The sequence below is a fragment of the Staurois parvus genome, unplaced genomic scaffold (genome assembly GCF_062004578.1).
Source record: "Staurois parvus isolate SC_StPar_1 unplaced genomic scaffold, SC_StPar_1.0 ptg000145l, whole genome shotgun sequence".
Taxonomy (NCBI): Eukaryota; Metazoa; Chordata; class Amphibia; order Anura; family Ranidae; genus Staurois; species Staurois parvus.
This window is the reverse complement of record NW_028317941.1, coordinates 1,050,363-1,067,746: the sequence shown is the minus strand read 5'-3', so window position 1 is coordinate 1,067,746 and position 17,384 is coordinate 1,050,363. Positions and strand designations below refer to the sequence as shown.

The following is a 17,384-nucleotide window of genomic DNA, read 5'->3' as shown; positions in this document are numbered from 1 at the left end:
TATGGAAAAAAAAGAAAAGTGTATTGTCCTTATATAAATCTATCCCAGAAGTTTAATTATACCATTCCCATAAATGTATTGCAACCTGATAACTGTTTGCTGATAAGGCTGGCCATACACTATACAATTTTCTGTCCAATTTCTGCCCAATTTCCTTTAGATTTACCTTCAAATATGTAGTGCAAGGGCTTGCCTAATTGGGTACAATTGAAAGTGTTGTGAGGTTTGACCTCCTATTATATGGTTTTTGGTAAATCTAAAGCAAAAATTTCAAGAAAATTGTATAATGTATGGCCAGCCTAAGTGTATCTAAATCTGAAGGTTCTTTTTATTTTTTTTAAGAAGAGAATGGTAAAACACCCTTTCAAGTGTTTTTTGCTTGCTACCTGTTTCTCATTGAGAGATTTTTCTTTACATTCTCTATCAAGGGATGCGACAGGAGGAGAGAGAAGTACTCTTCAAGGAAAGATAAAACCCTCTTTTAGACAGCTTTAGCAGAACAAGAGTCCCCATAGAACGATTTCCCCCTTATTCCTGATCTGGTGAAAAGCTAACAGTATGGATTTTTCCTGACTTTTGCTCCTAAGCTACAAAATGCTATGATAATATCTTCATAAAAGAGGAGACTTCTGACTGACAAACCTGCAGTCCTCTAATATAGCTATTTAATATAAAATATTGGTTTCATTTTACAGCATCTAAAACCTCAGTACTTGGTATTAAAAGTGACAAGAAAAGTAAAGACATTGACTGTACCACTGGGACATTTTACATCTTTAAATAGATCAGTTCTATTTCTGAGTGACAATATACCCCTTGCTTACTCCACAGCTCATTGTGGATAACCCGTCCCACAGATGAGACTGTGAAACACCATGTTCCTCTCCCTGGTCATCTTCATCAGAACCATTCTACCTAGCTCGAAAATACTTACCTCCTAGTAAAACTTTATTGTATGATGAAGAAAACAACTGTAGCCTCTCCATAAAATATTCCTACTACATAGTTTTTGTATATTTTAATAGACACCTTTCATTTCTCTGGACCACCACAATTTAAAATATCCAAAGTCCTGCTTGTACACCATTCCTTTTGCTGACTGAGACTATACCCTCTCACAATCTCAAGCTTTTTGTGGATAATCCCTTTTTTTTCAGCTGAGATTGTGGAACACTATATTCCTCTTCCAGGGCATCTGCATCAGAACAGTTCTTAACTCTAATATACTACATGCTCACTAGTAAAGGTTTAATAGTACGGTGAGGATACCAGGTAGATGTCTGGGCTATAGGATTCCCATTATGCAGTTTTTTATGTTTTAGTAAATGCCTTTTATGTCTCTGGACAACCACAAAGTAAAATATTCAAAATGTTAATGGGGATGGAATTAAAATACAAATAATTATTACCACTTAAAAAACACAAAAAGGCCTGTTAAGAGTCTGAATATGTATTTTATCAGCACCTAACAAATTATCTTGTTTTTTTAATCTTTATTTGGGCGGCTCAATATTGTCATTTTGGAAGAGTTGGTAATAAGACAACAATCACAGGCTTCAGTGTTCAGAGTGGCTTGTATAGTTCCATTGACCACTTATTTTCTTTGGGTTTATTTACTGTATTTCTAGACTTAAACTGCAATTCAAACAACAAAAAAATAATATATTGCAGCTTACTAGTCCTTACATGTTGTGGCTGCATTTGTTTTTTTTCTTTTCTTTTATCTGTTGATCCTGCCAGTAAAACACATTCTGTTCAGGGGTGGCAGCGCTCACTAACTTCATTTTATATAAGTAGTATTAACCGCTTGCCGCCCTGCCACTGTGTATATATGTGTGCAGGGAGGCAGTGGAGCGCAAAACCACGTTTAAAAACGGGTTCCGCGCTCCCGACACTTTCGCCGGCAGGGGGCGCGCGCGCGCGCTTCCGCCGACCCGCAGGTGATCCGATTCGATCCAGGAGGGATCAATCATTAGATTTCAGCCAGTGATTTCTGGCTGAAATCACATGATCGGTCCCTGTCCTATCCTGTCCTGTGTTGACAAATACACAGGGCAGGATATGATGTCATTCTTCTCTGCCTGGACACATTCCGTTCCAGACAGAGAAGAAGACATCCAAAAATTGAGTACACAAGCATTACACTACAGTTAGAACACTCTAGGACACATTTAACCCCCTGATCGCCCCCCCCCCCAGTTAACCCTTCACTGCCCTGTCACCAGTGTCACTGATCAGTGAAGCGATTTTTACTGATCAGTGTCGCTGGCGACTTCTGATAGAGTTAGCGCCCCTCCCAGATAGCGCCAGATTGCCCGCCAGTACACCAGTAATCCCGTTTAACCCCTTGATCGCCCCCCCCTCCAGTTAACCCCTTCACTGCCCTGTCACCAGTGTCACTGATCAGTGAACCAATTTTTACTGATCACTGTATCAGTGTCGCTGGCGACTTCCGATAGAGTTAGCGCCCCTTCCAGATAGCGCCAGTTTGCCCGCCAGTACACCAGTAATCCCGTTTAACCCCTTGATCGCCCCCCCCCCAGTTAACCCCTGCACTGCCCTGTCACCAGTGTCACTGATCAGTGAACCAATTTTCACTGATCACTGTATCAGTGTCGCTGGCGACTTCCAATAGAGTTAGCGCCCCTCCCAGATAGCGCCAGTTTGCCCGCCAGTACACCAGTAATCCCGTTTAACCCCTTGATCGCCCCCCCCCCCAGTTAACCCCTTCACTGCCCTGTCACCAGTGTCACTGATCAGTGAACCGATTTTTACTGATCACTGTATCAGTGTCGCTGGCGACTTCCGATAGTGTTAGCGCCCCTCCCAGATAGCGCCAGATTGCCCGCCAGTACACCAGTAATCCCGTTTAACCCCTTGATCGCCCCCCCCCCAGTTAACCCCTTCACTGCCCTGTCACCAGTGTCACTGATCAGTGAACCAATTTTTACTGATCACTGTATCAGTGTCGCTGGCGACTTCCGATAGTGTTAGCGCCCCTCCCAGATAGTGCCAGATTGCCCGCTAGTACACCAGTAATCCCATTTAACCCCTTAATCCCCCCCCCCAGTTAACCCCTTCACTGCCCTGTCACCAGTGTCACTGATCAGTGAACCGATTTTTACTGATCACTGTATCAGTGTCGCTGGCGACTTCCGATAGTGTTAGCGCCCCTCCCAGATAGCGCCAGATTGCCCGCTAGTACACCAGTAATCCCATTTAACCCCTTAATCTCCCCCCCAGTTAACCCCTTCACTGCCCTGTCACCAGTGTCACTGATCAGTGAACCGATTTTTACTGATCACTGTATCAGTGTCGCTGGCGACTTCCGATAGTGTTAGCGCCCCTCCCAGATAGCGCCAGATTGCCCGCTAATACACCAATAATCCTGTCTAACCCCTTGATCGCCCCCCCCGAGTTGACCCCTTCACTGCCCTGTCACCAGTGTCATTGATCAGTGAACAGATTTTTACTGATCACTGTATCAGTGTCGCTGGCGACTTCCGATAGTGTTAGCACCCCTCCCAGATAGCGCCAGTTTGCCCGCTAGTGCACCAGAAATCCCATTTAACCCCTTGATTGCCCCCCCCCCAGTTAACCCCTTCACTGCCCTGTCACCAGTGTCATTGATTACAGTGAACAGATTTTTACTGATCACTGTATTAGTGTCACTGGTGACTTCCGATAGTGTTAGCGCCCCTCCTAGATAGCGCCAGTTTGCCCGCTAATGCACGGGATTTTTTTTACCAAAAACATGTAGCAGAATACATTTTGGCTTAAATTTATGACTAACTTTGAGTTTACGATATATTTTTTATAGCTGAAAGTAGAAAATATTGTTTTTTTTCAAAATTTTTGTGGTTTTTTTGTTTATAGCACAAAAAATAAAAAGCGCACAGGTGATCAAATACCACCAAAAGAAAGCTCTATTTGTGTGAAAAAAAGGACGTTAATTTCGTTTGGGTACAGCATTGCATGACTGCGCAATTATCATTTGAATTAGTGCAGCGCTGTATAGCAAAAAAAGGCATACATTACAGTATCTATACCATAGTTTGTAGACGCTATAACTTTCACACAAAGCAATCAATATACACTTATTGGGATTTTTTTTACCAAAAACATGTAGCAGAATACATTTTGGCTTAAATTTATGACTAACTTTGAGTTTACGATATATTTTTTATAGATGAAAGTAGAAAATATTGTTTTTTTTTCAAAATTTTCGTGGTTTTTTTGTTTATAGCGCAAAAAATAAAAAGCGCACAGGTGATAAAATACCACCAAAAGAAAGCTCTATTTGTGTGAAAAAAAGGACGTAAATTTCGTTTGGGTACAGCATTGTATGACCGCGCAATTATCATTTGAATTAGTGCAGCGCCAAACAGCAAAAAAAGGCCTGGTCATTAAGGGGGGTAAATCCTCTGGGGCTCAAGTGGTTAACATTGTCACACTTGGACAAGAAGTGTACTAGGACTACAGGACACCCATAAGAACAGGGAGAGGTGTTCTGTAGTTTACAGAGGTGGGCAGGGATAATAACAATGCCTGAGGAAACACTGTAGAATTCACAGGACACAGGAAAGCTCTGGATTTCTGGTAGGATAATCAGATAATTTGTTTGCACCTATCTGACATATAACAAATACAAACAGACCAAAAGCAAGCAAATAAGAGAAATGAATTGCTCGTGTTTACATATAGTTTAAATAAGAAGGAAGTCTGAGTCACTTGTCTGTAGAGCTCCTGTAAACATGTGATGGAATAATCTCTCTAACAAGATCAGTTCAGCTAAATGATTTAGTGATATCAGATCTAGGGGCAGCCTGGCTTGCACTCATCACCAGTTTCATAGACGCCTGGGTCTATTTATTAGTGTGATATCACCAAGCAGACATCTTGAGAGATCAAGTTCTATTTTAACAATATCACTGCAACACTGATCCACAGCTTATACTACTATAATGCAGTGTAATGGATTGGAAACCCAAATGATAAGTGCATTTAGCACACCAATATTTATTTATTTCCACTATTTGTACAGCACTGACATACAACTCTTCATTTTATAGAGTATATAAAACCATTTAGACCAGCTCCTGCACATCAAGGGGACTCGCAAACTAATGTCAGTACTACACTTTAACGCTGGCCATACACAGCCTAAACAATAACTCCTCTTTTGTTGAGAAAAAAAACATTCCTCTTTGGGTAATAATCTATGTACATTGCAAGGATTTAAAAACATTGTTGCAGATTACTACCTCTTGTTATTCTGAAGAAATAGCTGTTTGTTTGTGTCCATTTGCAGAGTGAATCTGTATGGGAGTGGTTTTATAAATAATATCAAAAAATCGGTAAACCCACAAAATTTCTTAACAAAGTGAAATAAATAAAACAAAATAAAATAAATCCCCCAGACGCAGAAAAAGTCACACTTTCCCCCCAGAAAGTCCAAAGTCAAAAAACCCCCTCAGCGTCTGTGAATCTTCAAATTATCATACATAAACTTGATCCATCTCCAAAAACCAATTGTTATGTGTCCACCTGTACCTCAAAAAAAGAGCACATGGCTGCATATAGTGTGTTACCCTCAAAAATATATATAACAAAATCAATTAGCAATGTGCACTTATGATCAAAAAATATAAAAAATCACCCAGTGCCCATTGAATATGGCTAAATTAAATACTCTTACCCTAAAAAATACTTTATATAACTTTACATCTCATTCCCCATAAGGATCCACTCACGGCCAATTCTACGGATGCATCATCATCCTTATAAGGGATACTTCCGAAAAAAACACATCATAGTGTATCATCCTTTAAACATGTGATAAGTGCTCCCCTCTTCAACACCACTTAGTGAAACGAAAAATCACTCTCCACCACCTTCCAAACCATGCACCTTACTGGACTACAGATGTCCAATAGCATAAGTAGATGTGAGATGGCTCCTCTTAATCCATACTGATCCAATCTCAATAAGCATTATATCATTGATCAAAAAAGAGAGAAAGACCATACAGTGTAGTAAATTATATAAATGGTCTATTTTATTAACATTGTGCTTACAAGAGAAAACTCCTAAATCGCATGTATCCTCAATGAGAAACAGTGTATTATCCATCCAATATAGCACAGGCTATACAGACCTCTTTCAAGATGACAGCTCCGCTACTTCCGGTTTACGTGACGTCAGACGTAAGACGTAAATTGAAAGTAGCGGAGCAGCCATCTTGAAAGAGGTCTGTATAGCCTGTGCTGTATTGGATGGATAATAGCCTGCATATCTCACCAAAAATTACATTTTTGTTGCAGGGGATGACAAAAATCTTACTTGTATCTTACTGCAGACATTTGGGAAAATCAGTGAGCCAATCACACAAGCAAGAAATTCCATTTTCAGGGAGTGTTCTGTACACCATCTGTGTACAGAACACCTCCAGGTAGACATATTGCATTGCATTTTACAGAAAATTCCAAAGGAAATAATTTTTAATAACATTCAATTACAATATGACTAGTCACAGTTGTATATGCTATATTATTTTTATTGGCTAATTTGTTTCCCTTGAAAGTGGAGTTACCCTTTCAATTCTGAGCCGTGGGTGGCTTCTTTGCACCATGCAGTTCTAAAAACTTCTTTTGAAAAAAAAATCATAGCAGCTGGGTGTGAAATTGTCACTTAATGGCATCCATTCAGATCTAATAACTGTTCAGGCATTAAAATATTTGCAGGTGCTGTGGCTGTCTAAATACAACAGCCAGCCTAGAAAATTCCTCCATCCATGCTTCTTGGATTTCTATGGGGCTGTGTCCCACGACTGGAGACAAAGGCAGACAAGCCCCATAGAAGTCTATGGGCCGTAATGAATAGGCACAGCCAGGACAGAGATAACTTGTGCTGGATGTAAACAATCTCCGTAGGCCAATGCCGTTGAATCTCGATAAGTATGCATCTGTGAAGGTGGAGGATGGGGTTGGTTAGGTTGGGGAAAGAGACAGAAAGGATAAGAACACCTTGTGTGAGAGTGTACTTATCCCTTTATTTTGGTTGTCACTATAGGTCATCTGCTGCATCACTTTTAATTTTGAGGGCTCTGCTAGGAACAGTGCAGATGCACTGATCCTGGCGCATCACGTGTACTATTTTAGTTTTTTTGTACAAACTTTATTGTAATGTCATAAAGTATGCTAAAAAAAAGTGCATGTCATACGTTTCTTAAGCACACACCACCACAGCACAGTGGTTATGCCTTGTCTATGTGTTGGGACAAGTCTACTCAGTGCAGTCCCACTCCCAACACATCTGGTATGCCCACTCTATGGTGTTATTTCTAATAAATATTAATAGTAAGTTATATTCTGTGCATTTGGAAACACATAGCCCTTTTTGAAGCAATCTATAGGGTAGGAGAGAACCAGCTCCCATGGAAGACAAGTATTAGTATTCACATGCCCTTTCTGCATGCAGGGTTATACCTCCAGTTGCAAAGATCACTCAGGTGTCTTCTGCGTTGACCCTAAATCAAACAATGGTCCACTGAGTTTACTATCCATACAACTGATCTGTTTATACAAGCTGATCATATCCATTATTAAAGTTGTGTTGTATCCTGTTCTTTTTTGCACTAAAGCATTAATTTCAACCAGGAACATTTAGAATAATTTTTTTTAACTATTCCCCAGTCACTTGTTCCTAATCTCCCAGTGCAACTCCTCTGAACTTCCAGTTGGGGACACCACGCACTATAAATATCACACAAATATCACATGACTGTCCATAGTGGGACTATATGTTCCATCAGCCTTAGCACATGAGTGATCAGCGTAGAATTTTAGCTGGTCCCTCAACCCACAGCTTACAATCCATGGAGGCGGAGGAGCAGGGAAGTAAGTCAGTAAGTCATTTTTGATGTCAGAGCGTTGGCACATCGGGCTGAAATGCCAGTGACGGGCTGAAAACAGTAGGCAACATAGTAAGTGCAGAAGTACCCTGCTATACAGTATTTTATTGTTTGGAGGGTTTTAAAACACTATATTTATCTCTTGTCAAGGGATAATAGATTCAGTGGAGTTGTTCTTTTTATATACACTGCAATGAAGAAATAAAAATCTCCAAAACAATGTGTATTAACTTTGTTTTTTGCCTGTTTCCTGACTACAGGAGAGGAAATAAGAAGCTTTATTAGCTGTCTTACTTCCTACACCCTGTGGTGCCCAGTCTATGTTGATTGGTACCTGAATGCAGCTTAGTGAGGCACATGCAGAGAGCAAGTGGATAAAGAACAGATCTGCCAATATTTCATGAACTTTTACTTGTCAGAGCTCTAGGCTGGGTTCACACTGATGCGGTGTGGAATTCGCAGCGTTTTCTGTGCGAATTCCACTCCGCATCAGAATCGCACCCAGTTCATGTGAACCTCTGCGGGTGTGTATGTTAATGTAACAGCACCCAGAAACGCAGCACCCGCAAAACGCAGTGCGATGTGCAGAATACCCATGTGATCCAATTCTAGTGCGGACCCAAAAAAGGGTCCTGCATCTTTTTGGTGCGGGTGCGGTGCGATTTGAGCCATACAAAATGTATGGCTCCAATCGAACCGCACACAAATCGCATGTGCACAGGAATGTGGTGCGGTTCCTATGCGAATAACATGCGATATAACGCACCGCATATATGTGAACTCAGCCTTCAGGTGATATTAACGGCTTTTTTGCAAAGTTCAGGTGCTGATTGAAAGACCAACTTGTTATGCCTCCATCTCCTGTATCCAACCTTGTCTTTCCTACACTGTCGCCACATCACTGGCGCTGCTTTCTGATTCTAGAGTGGCTCCTTCCCCTCGTAGAGTCCTATGAAGCCACCATTTCATACTCAGTCTTGGCAGGAATGAGAGCTGAATGTTTATGCTGTGTGCATCCATACAAATACACAGCCCCATGGGAACTCACCCCCCTGCTCCCGCTTACCCTAAGCCACAGGTGTCAAACTGGTAGCCCTCCAGCTGTTCCCAAACTACAAGTTCCATGAGGCATTGCAAGATTGACAGTTACAAGCATAACTCCCAAAGGCAGAGGCATGATGGGACTTGTAGTTTGGCAACAGCTGGGGGGCCACTAGTTTGACACCCCTGCCCTAAGCTATTTGATGGACAGATGTCAGCATCTGCGCTGCTTGAGGATCCTGTAAAAGTGTGTGCTTTTTTGTTACTTAAAGGCATAGTTCGCCTTTACCAAAAAACTGCCTTTGTAGATAAGGGGCCTCTATAGATAAAAACAAACTATGCAGCTTTTACCAAAGTTGAATAATTCCCTTGCTATAAGTATTGTAAGGATATATATCTCCTTACAGGTGTAGCTGTCAAATGCTGCACTCAGAGCTCCTGCATCAGGGAAGAGAAAGCACATGTGAGGGAGTTTGACTCAGAGAAAGAGCTTCCTCCTGTGATGGTGGAGGTGGACAGTAACAGCTGGGCTTGCTAGCAACATCCTAGCAACAAGGCAGGACAGGAAGATGCCATCTCTGGGAGTTTTCCAATCAGACTTCATGAGGTATATAAATGGCTTACACCTATAGCAAGGGCATTATTCAGCTTTGGTCAAATCTGCAAAATTTAATTTTATCTACAGATGTCCCTTATTTGCATAGGCAGTTTTTTGGTAAAGGTGAGTGAGCTATTCCTTTAAAAACAAAATACACTTAACATGAAGCTTACATATTAAACTTGTCTGCTCTGATATCCAACTATTGGTAACCCCCCCCCCCCCAATCAGTTAATCAATATAGAGGAAGAAGAACACTGTCTAACCCATTTTACAGATAGCCTAAGAAAACCTATCATAAAATCTATGAATAGCTTTTTGTACTGAATTGTTGAACTCATTTCTAGCAGCTCAGACAGTGCTGTTCTTGTGTGAACCGCGAACAAACAAAATATCCATAAAAAGACTTTTAGAATCACTTCATGCTCACTGCATATTAAGCAGCAAACACTTGTTCTCACAGGCCCTTTATTCACTCAAACTGCATTTAACCGCTTGCCTACCGGGCACTTTTACCCCCTTCCTGCACAAGCCAAATGTCACCTTTCAGCACTGTCACACTTGGAATGACTATTGCGCAGTCATGCCCATACCCACACTGTACCCATATGAAATTTTCTTCACGCAAATAGAGATTTATTTTGGTGGTATTTAATTACCACTGGGTTTTTTTTAATTTTTTTCCGCTATAAGTGAAAAAAGACCAAAAATTTGGAAAAAAAGGTGTTGTTATTTGTTCCTGTTATAAAAATTTTGCAAAAAATACTGTATTCTGCTATATGTCTTTGGTGAAAATAACCCAAATCAGTGTTTGTTATTCAGTTGGTAGGAAAGTTATGGAGTCCACAAACCATGCTAAAAATTGATAAATCCTGATGCACTGACAGGACAGTACAAATACCCCCCAAATTAATGCTTTTCAGAAAGTAGACAGTCTGAGGAATTTAGCAAAAGGCATGGCGAGTTTTTTGAAGTTGTCATTTTTTGTCATAATTTTGTAGAAAATGAAGAAATGAAATAAGTTTTTCACAATTTTTTTTTTACATGCTGTTACCAATGCAGGACAGCATCATCATATAACTGGTGTGGTGATGATCAGGGGCACTGACTGGCAACAGTATGTTGAAAAAAAAAAAAATATATATATATATTTTTTTTTTTTTACTTTTTAAAACTGTTTTATTAAAAAAAATTTCGACCTGAGCAATAAAATGTTACCATAGTAACATTGTACTACTATGGACAAGTTATCAGAATTTTTTTTTTTATTTCCGGTACTTATATAGCACCATCAATTTACGCAGCACTTTACATATATATTGTACATTCACATCAGTCCCTAACCCTCAAGGGGCGTACAATCTAAAGTCCCTAACTTGTATTCATATATACACATACTAGGGCCAATTTAGACAGGATCCAATTAACCTAGAGTACCCAGAGGAAACCCATGCAAGCACAGGGAGAACATGTAAACTCCAGGCAGGTGGTGCTGTGGCTGGGATTTGAACCAACAACCCTAGTACTGCCAGGCGGAAGTGCTAACCATTTAGCCACTGTGCTACCCATGAATGTCATTGGTATAAGCAAGCATTTTTACTGAATGAAACTGATGCAAAACGCTATACCTAACAAATTTAAAGTATATCTAAATCCAAAGCTTTATTTTTCAGTTTCACTTGAGTAGGAGAGGGTTAAAAACCGCTGTCTGTTTCTTTTCTCACTTGGTTCTCTTAGGGTAAGTTCCCTTCTTTTCATGTCCTGTAGACTCAGCTGGAAGTAATAGAATATTGTTCCAAAGTGGGGGAAATCCTGTTTTGAACAGTTGTCATGGACCAAGTATCCTCATTGAACGATTTCCCCTTTATTCCTGGTTCTGGTGGTAACTTAGCCTGTTTGCTATGACACCTGGGGTCCAGAAAAGGCTGTAAGGGTTCATCTTTTCAGCCATTTCTGCACACTTGTCTAATAAACCTTGGTATAAACAATGATTGAAGCATAGTGAAACTTCAAACTTTTAGGCTTCGATGGAAACACAAGAACATTCAAACACTGAAAATCCAAGCCCAGCTATCAAATCCTGCATGCCAGTTCTTGCTGTGGGAAGTAGGTTTGCAGTAGGACAATACAACTTATTTATTCATTACAGGTACTTAGATAGCGCTGTCGATTTACGCAGCACTTTATGTATATATTATACATCCACATGAGTCCCTAACCCTCAAGGGGTGTACAATCTAAGGTCCCTAACTTACATTCACATACTAGGGCCAATTTAGACAGGAGCTATTTAACCTACCAGCATGTCTTTGGAGTGTGGAAGGAAACTGGAGTACCCAGAGGAAACCCACAGGGAGAACATGCAAAGTCCAGGCAGGTGGTGCTTTGGTTGGGATCCAAACCAACAACCCTAGTACTGCCAGGTGGAAGTGCTAACCATTTATCCACTGTGCTGCCATAACTTAATATATTTCCAACCTACTAACATGCTGTGGTGACCTACAAAGCCTTATGACTAGTGAGATTCAGGCTTCTATAAGCTATCAGGTGGCCCTCACCAGTGTCCTATTGGCCGATGGCTTCCCCTGTTACATCTGGGGGTTGTTAGTTCACTTACCGAGGGGCTTGGCACAAAGCTATCAGAACTTAGTGACTGCTCCTCTCTGCCACTGTGGTCAGCAACACATTTCTTTAGCAAATTGTAATGATGCTGACTGGTGTCCACCACCTCTACTCTAATAAAATGTCTTATACTGGATGGGCAAAGCCATTGCTATCTACAGCTTCCCTAAGTGATGAGCCCCATTGATTTAAAAACACTTGACAATGTGCTGTATATTATTTATTCTACACTGCCACACACTGCCTGCTATGCTGTATGTTCTATGTACCACACTGCCCCACTCTGAATACTTTGTTCTATACACCAGACTTCTCCACTCTGTACATGGTGCCATATGTTCTATAATCCACACTTCTACACTATGCACACTGTGCTGTACATTGTATACTGTATATCACTTTCTGAACACTGTACTGTGTAAACTATATTCCACACTGCACCACTCTGCACATTGTGCTGTATGCCACAATTCACCACTCTATACACAGTTTTTCATATTCAGGATTCTATGGAACCTAGCATTCCTCTAGTGGTGGGTAAGGGTTCTATAAGCAGTCAGCAAAAGCATCTTGACCTCCCACATTATGGTGCCCGCTTAACTCCTGTACTCATTTTGAGAGTTAAAAAGGCACCATAATGTAGGAGGTCAGGAATTAACCACATAGGACTAGTGAAGGTTCTTCCCTCATTTTCCAGGTAAGTAACAACTGAAACTAATGACCATCCAACATTTTACCTTTTTGCAATGGAAGAATATTGCCCACTGAGTATCAGTAAAAGAAGTCACTACAAAAGCCATCAATGTAAGGGACATTCTTTTAACTGTTTTCCAGTGTAACGGGATTCTTTCCACTGACCATTAGCGTAAGAGAATCCTTCTCCCACTGACCACCAATAGAAAAGGGATGCTACAATTTTCACTCTCTGTGTCTTTTCTGGACACTACATTTTTTTTTCATTTGTTTCTTGACCATCACTAAAAATAATGTTGTCCTATAGAACATGAGGTGTAAATGATCTGCACTGGCTGTCATATATGCTAAGGGGTCTATTTATAAATGTTTTCACCCATGATTCACACAGCTTTCATCTAAGATTCACACATTCTCTAGGTGGAAAAATGTGTGAAGGCTGAGTGAATTTTGGGAAAAATCATTTGTAAACAGACCCCTAAGCATACCACTATCTTTTATTTAAAGTCCAACTCTGGGCAAAGCAAGAACCCCCTTCCCAACCGGTTCAACTGATCTCTGAAATGAAAAAACCCTGAATGCTTTTCTTACTTACCTGAAGCTGAGTCTTCTCTTCTGTTTACATGAGGTGTGGGTCCTTCTTCAGGTTTTCACCTCACGATCTGTGATAGCTGTCCAGCGGGGGTGGGCCTCTCAGGATCCGGAAGAAGAGTGACAACCTTGTGGGTGGACTAGCAGGGACCAGAAAGTACAGACACATCTACAGCACAGGATTAGCAGTCCCCACCATAGAAACAGTGTTGCCAAGGGATGTGAATGACAGACATTTATTTATTTAATTTCAGGTACTTATATAGAGCCATCAATTTACGCAGCGCTTTACATATATATTATACATTCATATTGGTCCCTAACCCTCAAGGAACATACAATCTAAGGTCCCTAACTCACATCCATATATTAGGGCCAATTTAGACAGGAGCTAAATAACCTTCCAGCATGTCTTTGGAGTGTGGGAGGAAACCCATGCAGGCACAGGGAGAACATGCAAACTCCAGGCAGGTGGTGCCGTGGTCGGGATTTGAACCAGCAACTCTAGTACTACCAGGCGGAAGAGCTAACCATTTAGCCACTGTGTTGCTCATAGGGGAGTATAACTTGATTGAGCATTAATATTATTATATCTACAGCTTGTACTGTGAGCAGTAGCTGTATTAATGATCAGCAGAGGTTTCCTAAAAGTTAAAAAATATTTCAAGGGACCCTCTATGGCACGTCTCACACCCAGGGCTTTTTTAGCCAGAAAGTGGCAGAGTGGTGCAGAGGTCAAAGCTGAGAAGGATATGTGGACAGCCCTTGAAAGAGAGCTGAACCCTGTACTCTGCACACTTCTGAACTCTGCACAATATATACTCCTGAACTCTGCACTGTGTATGTAGCACACCCCTAAAGCCCTCTGCTCTGTACGTAGCGGTACTCCTGAACTCTGCACTGTGTATGTAGCACACCCCTAAAGCCCTCTGCTCTGTACGTAGCGGTACTCCTGAACTCTGCACTGTGTATGTAACACACCCCTAAAGCCCTGCGCTCTGTACGTAGCGGTACTCCTGAACTCTCCACTGTGTATGTAACACACCCCTAAAGCCTTGCGCTCTGTACGTAGCGGTACTCCTGAACTCTGCACCGTGTATGTATCACACCCCTAAAGCCCTGCGCTCTGCACGTAGAGGTACTCCTGAACTCTGCACCGTGTATGTATCACACCCCTAAAGCCCTGAGTTCTGCACGTAGCGGTACTCCTGAACTCTGCACCGTGTATGTAGCACACCCCTAAAGCCCTGCGCTCTGCACGTAGCGGTACTCCTGAACTCTGCACCGTGTATGTAGCACACCCCTAAAGCTCTGCACGTAGCGGTACTCCTGAACTCTGCACCGTGTATGTAGCACACCCCTAAAGCCCTGCGCTCTGTACGTAGCGGTACTCCTGAACTCTGCACCGTGTATGTAGCACACCCCTAAAGCCCTGCGCTCTGTACGTAGCGGTACTCCTGAACTCTGCATCGTGTATGTAGCACACCCCTAAAGCCGTGCGCTCTGCACGTAGCGGTACTCCTGACCTCTGCACTGTGTATGTAGCACACTCCTAAAGCCCCGCGCTCTGTATGCAGCGGTACTCCTGAACTCTGCATTGTGTATGTAGCACACCCCTAAAGCCCTGCGCTCTGTACATAGCGGTACTCCTGAACTCTGCACCGTGTATGTAGCACACCCCTAAAGCCCTGCGCTCTGTACGTAGTGGTACTCCTGAACTCTGCGCCGTGTATGTAGCACACCCCTAAAGCCCTGCGCTCTGTACGTAGCGGTACTCCTGAACTCTGCACCGTGTATGTAGCACACCCCTAAAGCCCTGCGCTCTGTACGTAGCGGTACTCCTGAACTCTGCACCGTGTATGTAGCACACCCCTAAAGCCCTGCGCTCTGTACGTAGCGGTACTCCTGAACTCTGCACCGTGTATGTAGCACACCCCTAAAGCCCTGCGCTCTGTACATAGCGGTACTCCTGAACTCTGCACCGTGTATGTAGCGCACCCCTAAAGCCCTGCGCTCTGTATGAAGCAATACTCCTGAACTCTGCACCGTGTATGTAGCGCACCCCTAAAGCCCTGCGCTCTGTATGAAGCAGTACTCCTGAACTCTGCACCGTGTATGTAGCGCACCCCTAAAGCCCTGCGCTCTGTACATAGCGGTACTCCTGAACTCTGCATACATAGTCTTACAGATACAACCAGCCCTTTGAAGGCAACCTAATGCTGATGCGGCCGTGATGAAATTGAGTTTGATACCCTGCTGTATGGCAAAAGGGTTCAAACCCTTGTGTAATATGTTTCCGAATTTGCCCTGTACATTCGATCTTTTGTATCCACTCCTATATAAGATATACCCTGCCAGCGTCTGTTGTCCCCCTTTCTGCGTTGCTGAACAATGAGCTGCATTCATCACCACAAAAGTGTTCCCAATTGGCCACACTCATACTAGTCCATCACAAGGATAAGCCGGCAGATCATGACGTCTGAGAGGCATGTATTTTTCATTCTACCTTCCTTATAGTAACGAGCACAGAGATGTCTGTTATGAAGTGCACAATAAGCAGAGACATAAAAGTTGTCCATTTCATAGCGTGAGAAGAGAGGGATGGAAGACGATGAGTAATGATTACACAGAGCGGGATGCAAGAAAATGAGTAATGAGTACAAAGAGAGGGAGAGGAGGATATGAGTACATAGAGAGGGATGCCCAGGGAGTGGCTGGAAAACAACAACAGGCAGCAGATAATTGGATGTAGGCACAATGGGAAGACTCGGAACAGGAGGCTAGTGATGCTGCACTTACTACACATACCTCAGGAAGAAGAAAGTACATGAGATGACTGTCCAGAGATGATGTGGAGGAAGTTTCCTGAGGGAAGCAACACAGATAATCCCCTCCTTTCCACACTGTCCTGTCTGCCCACTTTCTGGAAGACTCACTCCTCCATGATCCCAGTATCTCTACAACTCCCTCTTGTCACATCGCCCCTCCTCTGCTAATGTCAGTCTCCTCCTTCCTGTCCCAATGTCCCCTGCACATGAATACTACAGCTCATAAAATAGTCCTCCCTCCCTCCGCCATTCTCTCCTTCATCACCTCACTCCCCCGCCCCCCTCCCTCCCCAGAAACATCCATTGCTGTGCTTCTGACAGCCGTGTACTTTAGCTGATTCTGGTCAATATGTCCCCTGGCTGCAATGAATTATACATTGTTCAAATCCTTCTGCTTAGCAGGCAAAGATGCATCTGGATTAGTAACCTTTACAGTCATACAGGACCTGTTCTCGTGCCAAAACTGGCCCCTCAAGAGCCCTATTATTTCACGTTATTTTCACAGAACAAAAGAAAAAAAACCCCAAAGTAAATAAAGTGTTGTAAACACATGGTGTGCGGGCAGGTGGGCAATGTGTAGGAGCAGTGCGACGCGTTGGAAAAACACGTACCTACCTTTTTTTTTTTAATGTATTCAACAGTCACCGAAGGACACTACATTCTAGTCTCTGTGTTCATTTTTACACAGTGCACTGCAATCCACCTCAGCGCAGCATTAGGCCGCATTCACACCCGTGTTGAGTTTTTTCACTTTTTTGTATGTGCGTTTTTGCACAGCCTTTTCCGAGCGTTTTGGAGCTTTGCCATTTTTGTTTTATCCAATGAAGAAAACTATTTTCTGTTACATCATTGGTTGATATGTGTTTCTCCTTTCAATTGCACCAATCTGACTGTATTGAGCTACAAAAGTAGTTTAAAAGCTTTTCAGGTGTTTAGCTTCAGGGGTTTTGGAGAAGAGATGTTAACCATGTCCAAAGACATGTTGGTAGGTGAATTGGCTCCTGTCTAAATTGTCCCTAGTATGTGTATGTATGATTGTGAGTTAAGGACCTTAGATTGTACGCCCCTTGAGGGTTAGGGACTGATGTTAATGTACAAT

At 42.3% G+C, this 17,384-nt stretch overlaps 1 protein-coding gene across 2 annotated transcripts in view; it reads right to left on the bottom strand.

Annotated features, from left to right (window-relative positions):
• The window catches only part of CCDC28B (coiled-coil domain containing 28B), a 47,480-nt gene extending 31,033 nt beyond the window's left edge, over positions 1-16,447 (bottom strand). Inside the window, exon 1 of one of the 2 annotated variants that reach the window (XM_089673840.1) lies at positions 16,266-16,447. The gene's annotated coding sequence lies outside the window, so the exon portion shown is untranslated. Of the gene's footprint in view, positions 1-13,461; positions 13,484-16,265 lie in introns of those variants that run through there. The other variant, XM_089673841.1, reaches the window with a different exon arrangement.
• Positions 16,448-17,384: the final 937 nt, after the last annotated feature.